We start from the raw sequence: 17,551 nt of genomic DNA, 5'->3' as shown, positions 1-17,551 counted from the left end.
CTAACTTCTATTATTTGAAAGTGTAAATAACCGATTCACATCTACTCGTACAAGACCTCTCATGATCTTAAAGACCTCTATCATATCCCCCCTCAGCCCTAACCTCTTCAGCCTTTCCTCATAGGAGAGCTGTTCCATCCCCTTTATCATTTTGGTTGCCCTTCTCTGTACCTTCTCCATCGCAATTATATCTTTTTTGAGATGCGGTGACCAGAATTGTACACAGAATTCAAGGTGCGGTCTTCACCATGGAGCGATATAGAGGCATTATGACATTTTCCGTAATGAAAGGATAATGTACTATGCAATTCAAAGCCAACGCTCCCTGTAAAGGGAGCCATTCAGTTTTCCTGAGGTATGCTGGGCTTCTAGACCATGCTTTGTAATTATTTGTATTATTGCAATAAAAAAAAATATCATGCAAGCAATATTTCTAAGTCCTGAATTTTAATGAATCAACACTTATGGCTGTAAATTACTTTGCTGTCCCATCTGAATACAGCGGTATTGTGTATACAAAAATATCATTACAATTATCATTTACAAGTCAGGTGGTTACGCTCCTTTAGATCACTTGTTATCATTTAATGTTTTGCAGTGCTTGCCCTGTATCATCATCTTAGCCTGCAAGGTCATATTAAGCATTTAAGATTATTTTTTTTGCAGACACTACAGCACCATGTGTGTCAGTGTTCCCTTTCTTACAGAAGAAATGTTCACATATGAAATGGGGTAATTACTTTTTTTCCCAAAGCCGGCAGTACTGGTATCAGTCTGCTTTGCTTATGCAATGGGAGCTTTAAATCAGGTCCTGTTACTAGAAAATTGTTCCCAGCTGAAATGTTCAGGGGGTATCACTTAAGATTTATGTATTGTTAACTCATATCTTCTTATGATGAGTCACGATGGCAAAACCATATTAAGACAATTTGGTATATTCTTTTAAGGTAGTGTTATGAGAGAAATCCTCTAGGGGGATGGCATTCGAGTCAACATAGGTTGGTGCTTAGTGGGAAAGTGTCTTTTGTCCTTTGCCTTAGTTCGGGAGTGTTCTCAGGAGAATTTACCCAACCCCTAGGAAGGCATCTGATCTAGTCAGTCCAGCAAAGCCAAGCCATGGGAGGCCATTACTGGGCTCGTGGGTAGCGTCCAATGGCAGCCCAAGAAGGACAGAACAATGTTTGGGAAAAAAAAATATCTATCATAAAATAGTAAATATTTAACCTTCTGTTACCCACCAAAAACTAATAGGATGAAAAAGATCACATCCTTTTTTTCATGTAAAAGTAACAGGTTTGTACATAAAGTGCCTGAGACTAATCTTGAGAAATAGTGACTAGTAGAGGGGGCACTACAACCAAAAGCTGCCTGTTCTCGTCCTGAATAATTATCTCTATTATAAATGTCACACTATTTGTTGTATCCAAAACCATTATTTTTAAAATTAAAAACTGTTTCAGAGAAGCCATGATGAAAATTCTATTTATTTCTATGGTCTTTATTAAAAAACAATAAACCTCTGTCATAACCTCTATGTGTCAGCTAATCAGAATGTGAGAAATGGTTGGTCTTGAATTGGTGACCTTGCAAAGCTCAGAGAGCAGACCTCACTTGGTGCCCATCGCTGATTTTCCTTCTTCCCAAGAGAGAGCAGAACTCCTGGCAACACAGGTTGCCATATAATATTGTCTCGGTCTGAGGATCACGGTTTGTGGCCAGTTTCTGGAGGTAGATCACCAGGCTCCTAGGCATCCAACACCATTTTTCATCAGCCTACCACCTGTTCTCTAATGGAAAAATAGAGCGCCCAAACCAAACCCTGGAGCAGTATCTGTGCTGCTTTTGCAGTTACTAGCAAACTGATCACAACTGCTTCCTATGGCAGAGTTTGCATACAACAACTTTGAACATTCATCCACTAAGACCTCACCATTCTTCACTAAACAAGGTTTCCATCCACCATCTAACCAATCAGTCTCCAGTTCCTGCAGCAGTTGTCTGGGTAAATACCTTGGACAATTTGCATACCCAAATTCATGGGGGAACTAGAAAAGGCCAAAGAAACAAAGAAAAGGTTTGAATGCAGGCAACAGAGACAAGCTCCTCAGTTTGGGGATAAAGTCTGGGTCGCCAATTGCAAAATGAAAAGTGAGAGACCTGTGACAAAGTTGGCCCAAAAAATATGGGTCTGTTTATAATTCAGCAGATTAACTCCAGATTGGAATATGCATTCATTGGGCCATTTGTTTCATTTGTTTCGGCCAAGTGCATGTATCTAGCGATTGGAAGGTATATGCATAAAATTGATAGTACGCGCACATTCAGGTGGGTGCCTACATGCACACATACGATCAGTTTTATGCTCATATGTTCCAATCATGAGATAGGTGCACACGGGCTGAAATGAATGGACTAAAAAGATCAATGAATGCACATCTGCATTATCTAATAGATTGGAAACCCCAGAATATGTATCTAGGAACCAGTGGAACATGCACATACAGACTTCCAGCCCACTTTGAGGGTCACTTTTAAAAGTGACCCTCATACAGAGCACAGACCATCGGGATTAGCCACAGAATCTGCTGACCTTGAACTACCTCAGTAGCATCTATCTACTCAACTTGGCATGGGCAATCCACACATCTAGAATCTCCCTATTAGAGCAATCTTGGGTGAATCCCCAGAATGGACACTGTATATAAAGAAACCTTGCTTGACACACCCTTGCTAGTTCAGTCTCCTGAGGCCTTGCCTATGGAAATACTGCCTGGCTAGCATTGACTCCTGTTCCACACCTGACTACTGATTCATGCTGGACTCCTGATCTACGCCATGTTGGATTCCTGATCTACGCCAAGGTCCTGATGCTCTCCGCCTGCCTGGACACTAAGGTACTCTCTGGAAACATCAAGTTCCAGCTAAAGCTTGCACCCTTGGGTTCAATTGATGGGGAATGGCATGATGTCGGGCGAAGACCCCATCTGGGTGTTCCTCAATGTAGCCTCCATTATTAGACTGCTGCTCACTAAGGGCCTCATTTTCTAAAGTATCGCAGGCCTGCGATACTTTAGAAGATGAGGGGCGGGGGGCCGAAACAGGGGGAGGGCCTGCGCTGGCCGGCAGCGATCACACTGTCGCAGTGCGATCGCTGCCAGTTTCGCACCCAATAGCGCCACCATAGGAGGTGAAGCTATTGGGAGCAAAAGCTGCCGCGAAAAGGCACTTACCTTTTCGCTGTCCGCGGCGTTGGCGCAGAGTCGGCCCCGATGACGCCCCGACTCCTCCTCTTCCGGGGCTGACTCTGCCCCGACTCCGCCCCCATCCTGGTATCGCACTCGATAAGGGACTTTTCGTGTGCGAAACGTCCCTTATAGCGTGTGAGCGGCATGGAAAATGAGGCCCTAAAAGGTGAATTTGAAAAGCCCGACGCACGCCAAAACTGGAAGATAAGCACACAAGTCAAGCCAGTGCACGCCGAGAGGGTTTTAAAAGCCACCCGTGTGCACGCATAACTCCCGCTATGTGCACAAATGAAAAGTTCCAAAAAAGGGGTGGGGAATGGGTGTGATCTGGGCAGGGCACGGGTGTTCCTGAATTTCAACTTGAAATTAATGTGTAAATACTAACGCGCAGAAGCGCATGCCGGGGTCCTGTGCTGCTTAACTTTACTTCTGCTATGGAGAACATTCAAAGGGAGCAAAAAGTGAGGCAATCAAATTTGCAGCAGATACAAAATTATTCAGAGTTTTTAAAACAAGCGCATGTGGGGAACTACAGATGTTCCTCGTGAGACTGGGGCATCTAAATGTCAGATGAATTTAATGTGAACAAGTGAAAATGTATGCACAAAGGCAGGAAAAATCAGAACTATACATATACAGTACTGGGTTCCAAGTTAGGACTTACTACCCAGGAAAAGAATCTTGGGTCATTGCAGACAATATAGATGTGAATCGGAACCAGAATCGGTTCGGATTTCAGTTCCGATTCACATCTCTAGCAGACAATATATTGAAATACTCAGCTCAGTGTGCAGTGGCAGTCCAAAGAGCAAATAAAATGTACTGAATGTTTTTGGAAAGGAATGGAAAATTAAACAGAGAATATCATAATGCCTCTGTATGGTACGATCACATCGTGAGTATTGTGTACAATTCTGATTGCCCCATCTCAAAAAAGAAAACGTGGAAGAAGGAAAGGTAAAGGGAAGCACAACAAAAATGATAGAGGATGGAACAGCTCCCCAGCGAAGATAGATTAGGGCTTTTCAGCTTGGAGAAGAGGCAACTAAGAGGAACTATGATAAAAGATTATAAAATCAAGAGTAGGCTACAATAAGTAAATAGGAGGTGGTAATTTACCTTTTCAAATTCTGCTAAGACTCCATGAACACTTACATGTAGCAGATTTAAAACAAATTGGAGAAAGTATTTTTTTTTTTTTTACCTAACACAACCAAACTATGAAATTTTTGCTGGAGGACATGCATTTAAAATGCGTTTGGACAAGTTCCTAGAGGAAAAGTTCATAAATCACACCCGTTAGATTTGGGAAAGACATCACTTATCTTTGGGAGTCAGCAATAAGGAATGAATCTACTCTTTGGATCAGCCACATATTTGTGACCCAGATTGGCCACTGTCAGAGACAAATACTGGCCTTGATGGACCTTTTGTCTGACTCAGCATGGCATAACTTATGTTCTTCAGATGATTTTAATTGATAACATTTAGTAACCTTTTGGCATCCAGACAATTTAAATAGCTAGAAAACTCAACATTATAGTTATCCAATGAGAGAAGCTCAGAAAATTGTCTGTACAAATTCGTAGTAACACAAACAAAAATGTATATATATATATATATATATATATATATATATATGTGTGTGTGTGTGTGTGTGTGTGTTAGATTTGTTTCAACTTTGCAATTTTTTCTTCACATTGGTATGTTTACAAACCACAGAGGAAGTATCAGCAGAATATGCTTTTGTGCACTAACATATTATTTTACACTGGAGAAAACATTTCTATTAATTGTTCAGTTTGTTAAAAAATTATTTGTCATCAGGGTTTAGATATGGACAAGGAAAGTCAATATACACTTATTTCCCTTTATGGATTCTTTCATATATATACAGCAGCATTAATAAAAAATATTTCACAAACATTATAAACATGCCCTAGTGATATGCATAATATATGCAATTATATAAATGGTTTAACAGAGTTCATCACAATTCTCATGGTATGTTTAATAGATTTATTTAACCTCTTCCCTACTAAGGATACTTGCATGTCGGTGGCTAAAATAAATTATGAATTGCATAATACAATTCTCAAACCACAATAATATTCTCTTTCTTTAAGAGAAACCAGGTAAACAAAATATTTTTGGAACAATAGCTTTCCATTGGCACTAAGTTCACATTGCTACCTTTTTCAATTTACCCATAATCCTTTTCTATCCAGAACAATTGTGTGGAACAAATTCTTTTTTTTGGGGGGGGGGGGGGAGGTGGATTACTGATCTCATGCTGTTGGTTGCCTTTTCCTAAAACACTCATTTGGTCTACTTTCAGAAAATATCATTTGTAGCAGACATTTATTTCATAGGAAAAACTGGCAGTGGATCACACTGAGTTTTGACACAGCCTATGACCCATGTTCTCTTTTTTCTGGGAATATGAAGGATAATTTTCAAAGTAGAAAAATTGCCCACCTGGTGTGCGGGTAAAAGTACACACAGGGCCTGTTTGTTTCCAAACTTTGGGGTAGATTTTCAAAGGGGTACGCGCGTAAGATACGCGTGTACCCCCCGCAAACCTACCCCAAACCCCCCCTGCGCGCTCCGAGCCTATTTTGCATAGGCTTGGTGGTGCTCGCAAGTCCCGGGGCTTGCAAAAAGGGGCGGTCGGGGGCGTGTCTGGGGGCATGTGGGCGGTCCGAGGGCATGGCCGAGTGCCCCGACACAGCGGCCTGTGTCGGGGCCTGCCGCATCGACGCGCGTAAGTTACTACTGCCCGGAGGCAGTAGTAACTTCTCCAATAAAGGTAGGGGGGGTCTAGATAGGGCCGGGGGGGGCGGGGGGGGGGGTTAGGTAGGGGAAGGGAAGGGAAGGTTCAGGGGGGTAGACAAAAAGTTCCCTCCGAGGCCGCTCCGATTTCGGAGCGGCCTCGGAGGGAACGGGCAGCGCACGCAGGGCTCGTCACGCGCAAGTTGCACAAATGTGCACCCCCTTGCGCGCGCCGACCCCGGATTTTATAAGATACGCGCGGCTACGCGCGTATCTTATAAAATCCAGCGTACTTTTCTTCGCGCCTGGTGCGTGAACAAAAGTACGCGTGAGCGTATTTTTTTAAAATCTACCTCTGTACCTGCAGTGAGTAGCGAGGAATTCTGGGGGGTGATTTTGGAAAGTTGTTTGCACATACATACATACTTTTGCATTTAAAAAAGTATGCATGTATTTTTTCTCAGAAAGATTCTGGGGTAGATTTTATAATTTTGTGTGAGTGCGTACTTTTGTTCGCGCACCAGGCGCGAACAAGAATATGCAGGATTTCAATAGATACGCGCGTAGCGGCGCATATCCATTAAAATTCGGGATCGGCGCGCGCAAGGCTGCCGATCTTGGGCAGCCTGCGCGCGCCGAGCCGCGCAGCCTGCCTCCGTTCCCTCCGAGGCCGCTCCGAAATTGGAGCGGCCTCGGAGGGAACTTTCTTTCACCTTCCCCTCCCCTCCCCTCCCTTCCGCTACCTAACCCACCCCCCCGGCCCTTTCTAAACCCCCCCTACCTTTATCGCCGGATTTACGTCTGCCGGAGGTAGACGTAAATCTGCGTGCGCCAGCGGGCTGCTGGCGCGCCATCACCCGACCCGGGGGCTGTTCCGGAGGGCGCGGCCTTGCCCCCGGGCCGAAACCACGCCCGCGGCACCGCCCCCGAAACGTCGCGTCACCCGCGCCATGCCCCCGAAATGCCACGTCACGACCGCCACGCCCTGCCACACCCCCCGGCACGACTCTCCATGCAAGCCCCGGGACTTTCGTGCATCCCGGGGCTTGCACGTGCCGCGGAGCCTATGTAAAATAGGCTCGGCGTGCGCAGGGGGGTTTTGGGGTAGGTTTTCGGGAGGGTACGCGCGTAGGATACGCGTGTACTCCTTTGAAAATCTACCCCTCTGTGCACAAATTAGCAGATATTAATTTGTGTGGGGCATTTTGGTGGGATAATTTTCAAATGGAAAGTACATACATTTGTAAAGTCTCCAGGCAATTGCCTTTTTATCTACACGGGCAAGTACGTAATTACTCCCACAGTATGCGGCAGATTTTAAAAGCCCTACGCACGCCGAACCTATTTTGCATAGGCCCGGTGCCGCGCAAAAGCCCTGGGGCTTGAAAAAAGGGGAAAGGGCGTGGGTGGGTGGGCCCAGGGGATTGCGAGCCGGTACTTGGCCGGCATGCGCAACCAACACCTGCTCAGAAGCAGGCAGAACTTGCAAAACAAAGATATGGGGGGGGGGGCGGTTTAGGTAGGGCTGGGGGGCGGGTTAGGAAGGGGAAGGGAGGGGAAGGTGGAGAGGGGCGGAAGGAAATTTCCCTCTGAGGCCGCTCCAATTTCGGAGCAGCTTCGGAGGGAACAGGAAAAGCCATCGGGGCTCCCCTAGGGCTCGGCGTGCGCAAAGTGCACAAGTATGCATCCCCTTGCACGTGCCGACCCTGGATTTTATAACATGCATGCGGCTGCGCGTGCATGTTATAAAATCGGGTGTAGATTTGTGCGCATCAGGTTGTGCGCAGAAATCTACGCCCACGCCTAGGTATTAAAATCTGCCCCATTCTGAATAATAAAATATACAAATACATAAGAACATAAGAACATAAGAAAATGCCATACTGGGTCAGACCAAGGGTCCATCAAGCCCAGCATCCTGTTTCCAACAGTGGCCAATCCAGGCCATAAGAACCTGGCAAGTACCCAAAAACTAAGTCTATTCCATGTTACCGTTGCTAGTAATAGCAGTGGCTATTTTCTAAGTCAACTCAATTAATAGCAGGTAATGGACTTCTCCTCCAAGAACTTATCCAATCCTTTTTTAAACACAGCTATACTAACTGCACTAACCACATCCTCTGGCAACAAATTCCAGAGTTTAATTGTGCGTTGAGTAAAAAAGAACTTTCTCCGATTAGTTTTAAATGTGCCCCATGCTAACTTCATGGAGTGCCCCCTAGTCTTTCTACTATCCGAAAGAGTAAATAACCGATTCACATCTACCCGTTCTAGACCTCTATTGATTTTAAACACCTCTATCATATCCCCCCTCAGTCGTCTCTTCTCCAAGCTGAAAAGTCCTAACCTCTTTAGTCTTTCCTCATAGGGGAGCTGTTCCATCCCCTTTATCATTTTGGTAGCCCTTCTTTGTACCTTATCCATCGCAATTATATCTTTTTTGAGATGCGGCGACCAGAATTGTACACAGTATTCAAGGTGCGGTCTCACCATGGAGCGATACAGAGGCATTATGACATTTTCCATTTTATTCACCATTCCCTTTCTAATAATTCCCAACATTCTGTTTGCTTTTTTGACTGCCGCAGCACACTGTACCGACGATTTCAATGTGTTATCCACTATGACACCTAGATCTCTTTCTTGGGTTGCACCACCTAATATGGAACCCAACATTGTGTAATTATAGCATGGGTTATTCTTCCCTATATGCATCACCTTGCACTTATCCACATTAAATTTAATCTGCCATTTGGATGCCCAATTTTCCAGTCTCACAAGGTCTTCCTGCAATTTATCACAATCTGCTTGTGATTTAACTACTCTGAACAATTTTGTGTCATCTGCAAATTTGATTATCTCACTCGTCGTATTTCTTTCCAGATCATTTATAAATATATTGAAAAGTAAGGGAACCAATACAGATCCCTGAGGCACTCCACTGTCCACTCCCTTCCACTGAGAAAATTGCCCATTTAATCCTACTCTCTATTTCCTGTCTTTTAGCCAGTTTGCAATCCACGAAAGGACATCGCCACCTATCCCATGATTTTTTACTTTTCCTAGAAGCCTCTCATGAGGAACTTTGTCAAACGCCTTCTGAAAATCCAAGTATACTATATCTACCGGTTCACCTTTATCCACATGTTTATTAACTCCTTCAAAAAAGTGAAGCAGATTTGTGAGGCAAGACTTGCCCTGGGTAAAGCCATGCTGACTTTGTTCCATTAAACCATGTCTTTCTATATGTTTTGTGATTTTGATGTTTAGAACACTTTCCACTAGATGTTTCGAAATCAAATTAACTCTTCCAACTTTTCTTATACATAATTTGGGTTAACATTATTTGTGGGTATTATTTGGCACTACAGGAAACCTAGTAGGGTTTTTGAGTTGATGATAGTGCCAGCTTCCTTCTGATGCCAGTATTATTTATTTATTTATTTATTTATTCTTTTTTATATACCGAAGTTCTAAATGTATATCACATCGGTTTACAATAAGAATGATAAAACGTCAAAGAAACAATTAGATAAAGCTAAGAATATTAAATAACCAAACAATTCAGGCCTGGATTTATCAAAAGGTGGTAAGTACCGCATGCGATAGCAAAAGGGGTGTGTTTCATGCTAATATATAGTATTTATTGCAATTTGTGATAATTACCTGTGTGAAGAGCTAAGTTAGTGCACATTGCAATACCATTCCAGATTCTGTGATAAGTGCCGAACCTGATGTATTTCCTGCAGTCAACCACTGGGGGACCAGTTTTGCAATGAGAGAGAGAGCCTGGCTGTAATATCATGGCCCATAGGCAGGTATTTGTATCCCTAGGGTAGGCCCACCTAGTAACTCGAGGTGGGGATTAGGTAAGTGTGTAGGGGGTTAGGGGCCACTTTGACATGCTACGTGACACCTACGAACAGAAGAGTGGTCTCTTGTGAAGATTAGCTGGCCTTCGGAGTGAGGAAACTCACTCCAAGATGAGATTTGTGCAATGTTCTCTCAACCTAGCTTGATGGACTCTCTACCTGGGTAACATCAAGCTAGGTGGAGAGAACATTGCTCTTTGCAGAGAGGCTAACCCAGCCCACACTTCTCCCATTTTTGGAATTTGCATCGCACCATATGATATGGTGTGATCGCATGCGGTAAACACGTTTTCGCATGCGTTAAGGGCCTATCGCATGCGAAAACGTCTTACCGTATTTTGAAAAATGACCCCCTCAGTGCAGTAAAAGTGGAAACATAGGGGTAGATTTTCTAAACAAAAGTACGCTGGATTTTATAAGATACGCGAGCCTCCGAGGGAACTTTCCTTCTACCCCCTCCCTTCCCCTCCCTTCCCCTCCCTTCCCCACCCCCCCGACCCTATCTAAACCCCCCCCACCTGTGTTTTAAAAGTTATGTCTGCTAGAAGCAGGCACAACTCGCGCGCGCCAGCGGGCTGCTGGTGCGTGATTCTCCGGCTCGGTACCCATTTCGGAGGCCTCGGCCACGCCCCCGAAATGCCCCCGGGCCGGTACCATGCCCCCTGACATGCCCCCGGAATGCCCCGAATGTCGCGTCGGCCCTGACACGCCCCCCCCCCCCCCCCGGAAAGCCTTGGGACTTACGCGTGTCCCGGGCCTTGTGCGTGCCGCCGAGCCTATGCAAAATAGGCTCGGCACGCGCAGGGTTTTTTTTAAAGGGTTACGTGCATAACTTATGTGCGTAACCCTTTTAAAATCTACCCCATCGTGATTTCAACTCACACTAGCACATCTTAGACTGATTCTGGACATATTCATATTCTGGACATATTCATATTCAAATATTTTGTCTGGCTAAGTCTTTGACTTATTTGGACAAAGCACAAGGTTTTAATTTCTCATCGTGCTCACAGCTGATTTATCTGGGTAAGTTTTTAGCCAGATAGATCTTACCCAGATAAATCAGAGGTGCTCTGGGGTATTCTGGGGCAGGGCTAAGTTAACCAGACAACTAAGTTGGATAACTCCAATACTCAGCATTATCCAGGTAAATCTAGTCATGTTGGAGAGCAGACCTAAAATTATCTGGATAGATTTATCTGATAACATGGTCTTTTTCTGGGTATAGATGAAATCTGAATAGTCAGATTATTTAGTGTTTCATAAGAAACTAAAGGCTGTTTTTTTGTAATGTTTTATTTAACAAGTCATACACACATTAGTAAGGCTGTTCCTTTTAATAATGATTTTATTAATTTAATTTTTAGATAGTTTAATATTATATAGTTTTTTATTTGTATTAATTGTATGTTTTATTATTTATTACTGTATATGTAAATTGTGCTCCACAATGATTATGAATAGAATTCCTGATAATAAATAAATAACAATAATAATCAGTGGAATGCATGACCAGCTGCATTCAGCTAAATATATGAATAATGTATCTAGGTAACTTACCTACGCATCAGTTCTATGAATATAGATCTCTTAGTATTTTCTATATAATTTACTCAATACTGAAGAAATCAAAACTATTCACTATATATTTAATTTATTCTGCAATTTTATTTTTTAGACTGATAGGTAACTATGCCTCTTTTTCCTGTAATTATCAAGTTATTTATTTCTCAAATCTTTTACACTACATTCAGACTTCTAAGCAATTGTATGACATCCTGTACTCAAAAGTCACCATTTGGATCATTGATATCACTTTTCTTGAAAAACAGGCAATTTCTTTTCTTCTGGTTGAGCTCCTCTGTAACAGGGAAGAAAGCCACTACATAATTCACCTGTCTCCTCATGTGGAAGTGTGTATTATTCTGAGATAAATTTAACATGCCTTAGAACTATTTCTGTAAAGCCAAAGATTAAAGGGTAATCTACCATGCCACTTCTCTGTTACCATCAGAATCTCTGGGAAAAAGTGAACCAATTTCCACAGCTAGATTCCTAATACCTTCTGGTCTTGAGTAATGTTCTTTTCACTATTCTACATAGAAGGAATGCTGGCTGATTGCTCTGTGGTATTTCTGGTTTACATAATTAATGCCACAAGTGAACTCACAATTACCACTATCATTTCCTGCATGACTTAATTTCAACATACCTTGAGCTAGTCCACTTGGAAATGTAACGCAGAAATCATTTCTGGCATTATTTCTTCATTTTATTCTTCTGTTACTGGAAAATTAAATACAACAAATATTTATAAGATTTAAATAATAAGAAAAGCCAAGACAATGTGTTTACAGTTTAAACAATTACAAATATATGTGCACACCTTTATCATATAAGGTTTTATTAATGGAAAAATTATGCACTGCATCATTCAGAAGTAAGCTAAAAACATTTTAAATAACTGGAGCTCACTACATAGCAGAGTTTAGCCCAAAGCTCCAAGAAAGTACAACAGCACTATAAATTGTTCACTAACGACACAAGAAAATGTATTTAGCACCTGACTTTGGAATTTATGGCCACTGTCTTTAATGTGATCATTCTTTTCCTATCAATCTACAGTTTGCCACATCATCCCATATCTGACTCATGACTGTTTTCTGACTAAATTGTAATGTGGCACAAAAGATATATGTGGAATACTATGTACAATTCTGGAGACCGCACCACCAAAGGATAGACACTGGATGTAGTTTCTCCACAGGGTGGCTACTAACATGGTCAGTGGTCTTTATTATAAAGCATATGGGGGACAGATTTAAAGATCTAAAAGTATATACCCTAGAAGAAAGGTGGGATATGGGAAAAGTGGTAGAGACATTTAAATATCTCCAAGGTATCAATGCACAGGAGTTTGGGACTCTTAATGGAAAGTTGACTAGAACGAGGGGTCAAGAGATGAGGATAAAAAGATGTAGATTCAGGAGTAATCTAAGGAAATATTTCTTTACAGAGAGGGTGGTGGATGCATGGAACAACCACCCAGGGGAGGTGGTGGAGCCAAGGACAGTTTATGAATTGGAGAAAGCATGGGACAAGCATAGGGGATCTCTGAGAGAGTGGTAGAGCTGAGCAGTTGCAATGGATGGGCAATGTCACCATAGTGAGGTCAAAGGTAGCGCCGGCGCCATTTTGAATATTGGCAATACGGCCCGTGTGCAGGAGGTCGCTCCCGGACCCCCGCTGGACTTTTGGCAAGTATTGTGGGGGTCAGGAGGCCCCCCCAAGCTGGCCAAAAGTCCTGGGGGTCCAGCGGGGGTCCGGGAGCGATCTCCTGCACTCGTGATGTCGGGTGCCAGGAACCAAAATGGCGCCGGCGCTACCTTTGCCCTGTCACATGGTAAGGGCAAAGGGCCACCGGTGCCATTTCTATTAACGCAGCCATGGCCCGAGAGCGGGAGATCGCGCCGGGACCCCCCACTGGACCCCAGGTAATTTAAAACATTTTGGGGGGGTTCGGGAGGGTGGGGAATTTGTTTTAAAGGGTCGGGGTGGGTTTTAGGGTTGTTTTTATGTGCCGGTTTTCCTGCCCTCCCCCCTCCCCCGATAAAACGATTTTTTAACCAAAAAAACCATGACGATCAGATTTCCACCCCCCCTCAGCCAAAATCGATCGTTAAGACGATTGATCACACGATTCACATCCCTAATGTATGGTATTTTTCTGCCATGTTTATATGTGCAGCAAATTTCCAACCAGAAAATCCAGGAGTAAATCAGAAAATCACTAAAGTATACCGTTCTAAAAAAACCCAGGGCAATTATGAAATGTAAGCATTGGTGCAAATTCCGTAGGTACAACATTTCCACCAATTTTCAAAGAAAAGGTATGCAAAGACTTACTCTGAAAATTGCCATGAGTACAAAGAATTGCACAGATACTTGCACCTGCTCTTCCTGCGGGTAGAATTTTAATGGAAACATGTATGCCTAGATTTGAAAATGTTACCTACATGCTTACCTCTCTTCCCAACATAAACATTCCCCTGAGACTGCCTCCTCTCAGTGCAGCTAAAGTGCATTGAAAATGGACAATTTTCAGACAGCTGATTAGTGTGGGTGAAACCTTTTTTCACCCATGTTCATCACTTTAAAAAATTGCCCTCAGTGTAATACACCTCAAAAGTGAGATAATTTCCAATTTAAAACACTGTTTGTTTTTTTTAAGGAAAAGTACATAGCACTAGCAGCTAGTGCAACACACAAACACAATATTTACTTTCACAGATTTAACATGTATCTTGCTATGAATAAGTTAATCAAAATGTAGTATACTTCTTTACTAGAATTTTAAAATCACTTTACAATCTGTAGATTGCGATTTAATGGTCCTAGTCATTGAAGTTTTTCTGCAATATTGTTCTCATGGGAATAATCTTTAATGAAGAGGGCTTGAAATGTTGCTTTTTAAGAGACACTAATGTTATTTGGTTTGGATTGTTTTGCTAAAATCTTGCTGAAACAAGTGAAACAGTTCACAATTTATGAGTATTGCTTACTATGTTGAAGTTTATAGATGAATAAGCTAAAAACTTTAAGTTAATCTAGTAGAAAAGTGTATTCAGATTTAAACAATATGGGAAAAATGGTTTACAAAAGTTCCAGTTTGGGCCAGCCACATGCTTCATGCCTTATTGGATCCAGTCTGTTCTAGGCACAGTAAAGGGGTAGTGTGCTCAGGCATAGGGAGGGAGAAAAGGCAGCAGTCACTTCTGAGACTTTACAGGAGGCGCCTTTTCAGCCAATGAAGTTCCAGATCTGCAGGCCCTAACATGGTTCAGAGAGTTTCATGAATGGGATATACGCCCATCCCAGGCAATAAACTGTTGAGGAAACAAAGAGAAGATTGAAAAGGGGAAGAACTCTTCAGGTCAAAAACAATATCCTGGTAACTGAAATGCAGGGGGGTTATGTGTGTCTTGCAATTTATTTGGAGTTGGAAATAGCCACCCATTGCCCTTTTCAAATAATTGCCTTACAGTATAAATCCTGTGGTCATTTCAAAAAGAGAAGCTACACCTCGTAAAGTGTGCTGGTAAGTCAGGGTTACCCCACAAGGGAGACAGCGGGGAAAGAGCAGCGGAGTTAGCCGCATTTTTCCAAATGTGTAGTACAGTATATCTACGAAGAGGTATTCAGGGTTTTGGACGGCCGCGTTCACGGAGACCCAGGGAGATAGGTGAAAACTGTTGCTCTGTGACCAATTTTTCTCAATGCTAAACCAATGCTTATAGGATTTTAAACTATGTAATAATACTCTTCAGATGTATTGCCTTTTGGTACTGCTCAAAGCTGGGGAGTTCTAAGCCACCCATTGCTTTCGGGAAAGATAGAACACGAAGTGTTATTCTTGGTCTTTTCCCTAGCCTCATAAATTTATACAAAGCTGAATGTAATACTGTAAAAAATGAATTTGAAACCTGATTGATAACATGTCTAACAGAAAAAGTAGTCTAGGCAGGATATTCACATTTATAGTGGATAGCACACCAATCCATGAAACTGAATAAGGAGTCAAAACTGCTAGGTCTGTTTTATAGCTTTCAAGAGAGGTTGGAAAAGAGAGTAAAGCCTATCTAGTGTGCTAAAGATCTGGACAACAAGGTATTTAATACTTAGGGGTCCATTTCAATGGGAAACTCTTAATTTCTTCTTTTAGTATGAGAGTCTAATCTAATTCAAAGAATCTCAGGTTATAAAGTTATTGACCTTATATCCAGGTAATACATTAAACTCCCTGATTATTTGTACTGTGGTTTGAAGAGAGATACGTGGATTTCTCACATATAGCAGAAAGACATCTGCAAAGAGAGTGAGTTTGTGTTCCACTCCATCACTGGTAACAATCTGTTTAATAGACATTGACTCTCTAATCTTGACCACTAGTAGTTCTAAAACTAGCATAAGAACTAGGTGACGGGGGCATCCCTGTCTTGTACCTCTACCCAGAGGAAAGTGCTCAGAGACTTCCCTGTTCACCCTAACTTGAGCCCTGGCTCACTATAAATGCTTCTGATGCAGCGTGAAAATAAGTACCGAATTCAAACCTCTAGTACATAGAATAAATAGCCCCACTCCACTTGATCAAATGTGTTTTCTGCATCTAACACCAGCAAAAGTGTCTCTATTAGCTATATTCGATAAGGAAATAGTTATTTTTTCATTGCCTGAGCCTTGCTTCCCCTTCTCAAAGCCTGTCTGGTCCCTCTGAATCAAATGGGGTAGAATATCATTGAGCCTATTAGCTAGGACCTTTGCGTTTAACATTGTTGTTTATCAAGGAGATTGGGTGATATATAATACTTCCATGGATCTTTACCCTCTTTAGTAATCACTTGGATGCTGGCTAACTTTATCTTGCTCAGTAATTGTGCCCCTAATAAGATTTCATTGAAAACATAAGCTAGGTTTGGGGACAAAACCTGAGAACAACAATACAATCAGCCAATAATGCTTTTATTAAAGATAGCATAAGTATTAGAGATGTGAATCGTGTGATCGATCGTCTTAACGATCGATTTCGGCTGGGAGGGGGAGGGAATCGGATCGTCGCAGTTTGGGTTTTTTAAATATCGTGTAAATCGTGTAAATCGAAAACCGGCATACTAAAACATCCCTAAAACCCACCCCGACCCTTTAAAATAAATCCCCCACCCTCCCAAACCCCCCCAAAATGCCTTAAATTACCTGGGGTCCAGTGGGGGGGGGGGAGGGGAAGGGGGAGGGCGGGAAAACCGGCACACTAAAACAACCCTAAAACCCACCCCGACCCTTTAAAATAAATCCCCCACCCTCCCGAACCCCCCCCAAAATGCCTTAAATTACCTGGGGTCCAGAGGAAGGGTCCCGGTGTGATCTTTTACTCTCGGTCCTCCGTGCGTTGTAGAAATGGCGCCGGCGCTACCTTTGACCTGTCATATGACAGGTCAAAGGTAGCACCGGCGCCATTTTGTTTTTTTGTCCCCCGACGTCAGGAGCGTAGGAGATCGCTCCCGGACCCCCAGGGACTTTTGGCCAGCTTGGGGGGGCCTCCTGACCCCCACAAGACTTGCCAAAAGTCCAGGGAGGGTCTGGAACGATCTCCTACCACGAATCGTTTTTCCATACGGAAAAACGATTCGACTGCAGGGGGTCTGGAACGATCTCCTACCGCGAATCGTTTTTCCTTACTGTTAGCTCCAACCCTTAAAACCCTGCTGCTGTGTTTTTTTTTTTTGTTTTGTTTTATGACTTTTACGCCATCCATAGCAGAAGTAAAATTATGCGGCAGGGGACCCTGGTGTGCGTCTGGGCTTATAAATATTTACATGCAAGTTTCAAGGTGAAATCCAGGAACAGCCATACCCTCCAGACCATGCTCATGCCCTTACCCCTTTTTCAGAACTTTTCATTTGTGCGCGCTGCGGGAGAAACACAAGCGGCTTTTAAAATCCGCTTGGCGTACACTGGCCCAACTTGGACTGGGCTTTTAAAATTCACCTTAAATTCTGTAGCAAATTAAACTGAACCCATCATCAGCAGTACTTTTCCCCAATTTTAGAGATTTAATGACTAATTTCACCTCTTGACTATGTATTTTCTCTTCTGGAACAGGGGCTT

The 17,551-nt window shown here is 42.8% G+C and overlaps 1 long non-coding RNA gene across 1 annotated transcript in view; it reads right to left on the bottom strand.

Annotated features, from left to right (window-relative positions):
* Nucleotides 1–17,551, bottom strand: part of LOC115093630 — a 649,997-nt gene that overhangs the window by 306,054 nt on the left and 326,392 nt on the right. Inside the window, exon 2 of the long non-coding RNA XR_003857360.1 lies at nucleotides 12,102–12,175. This is a non-coding gene — a long non-coding RNA (uncharacterized LOC115093630). The remainder of the gene's footprint in view (nucleotides 1–12,101; nucleotides 12,176–17,551) is intronic.

Source organism: Rhinatrema bivittatum, chromosome 6, assembly GCF_901001135.1.
Source record: "Rhinatrema bivittatum chromosome 6, aRhiBiv1.1, whole genome shotgun sequence".
NCBI classification, from domain to species: domain Eukaryota; kingdom Metazoa; phylum Chordata; class Amphibia; order Gymnophiona; family Rhinatrematidae; genus Rhinatrema; species Rhinatrema bivittatum.
This window is presented reverse-complemented; position numbering and strand designations above follow the sequence as displayed.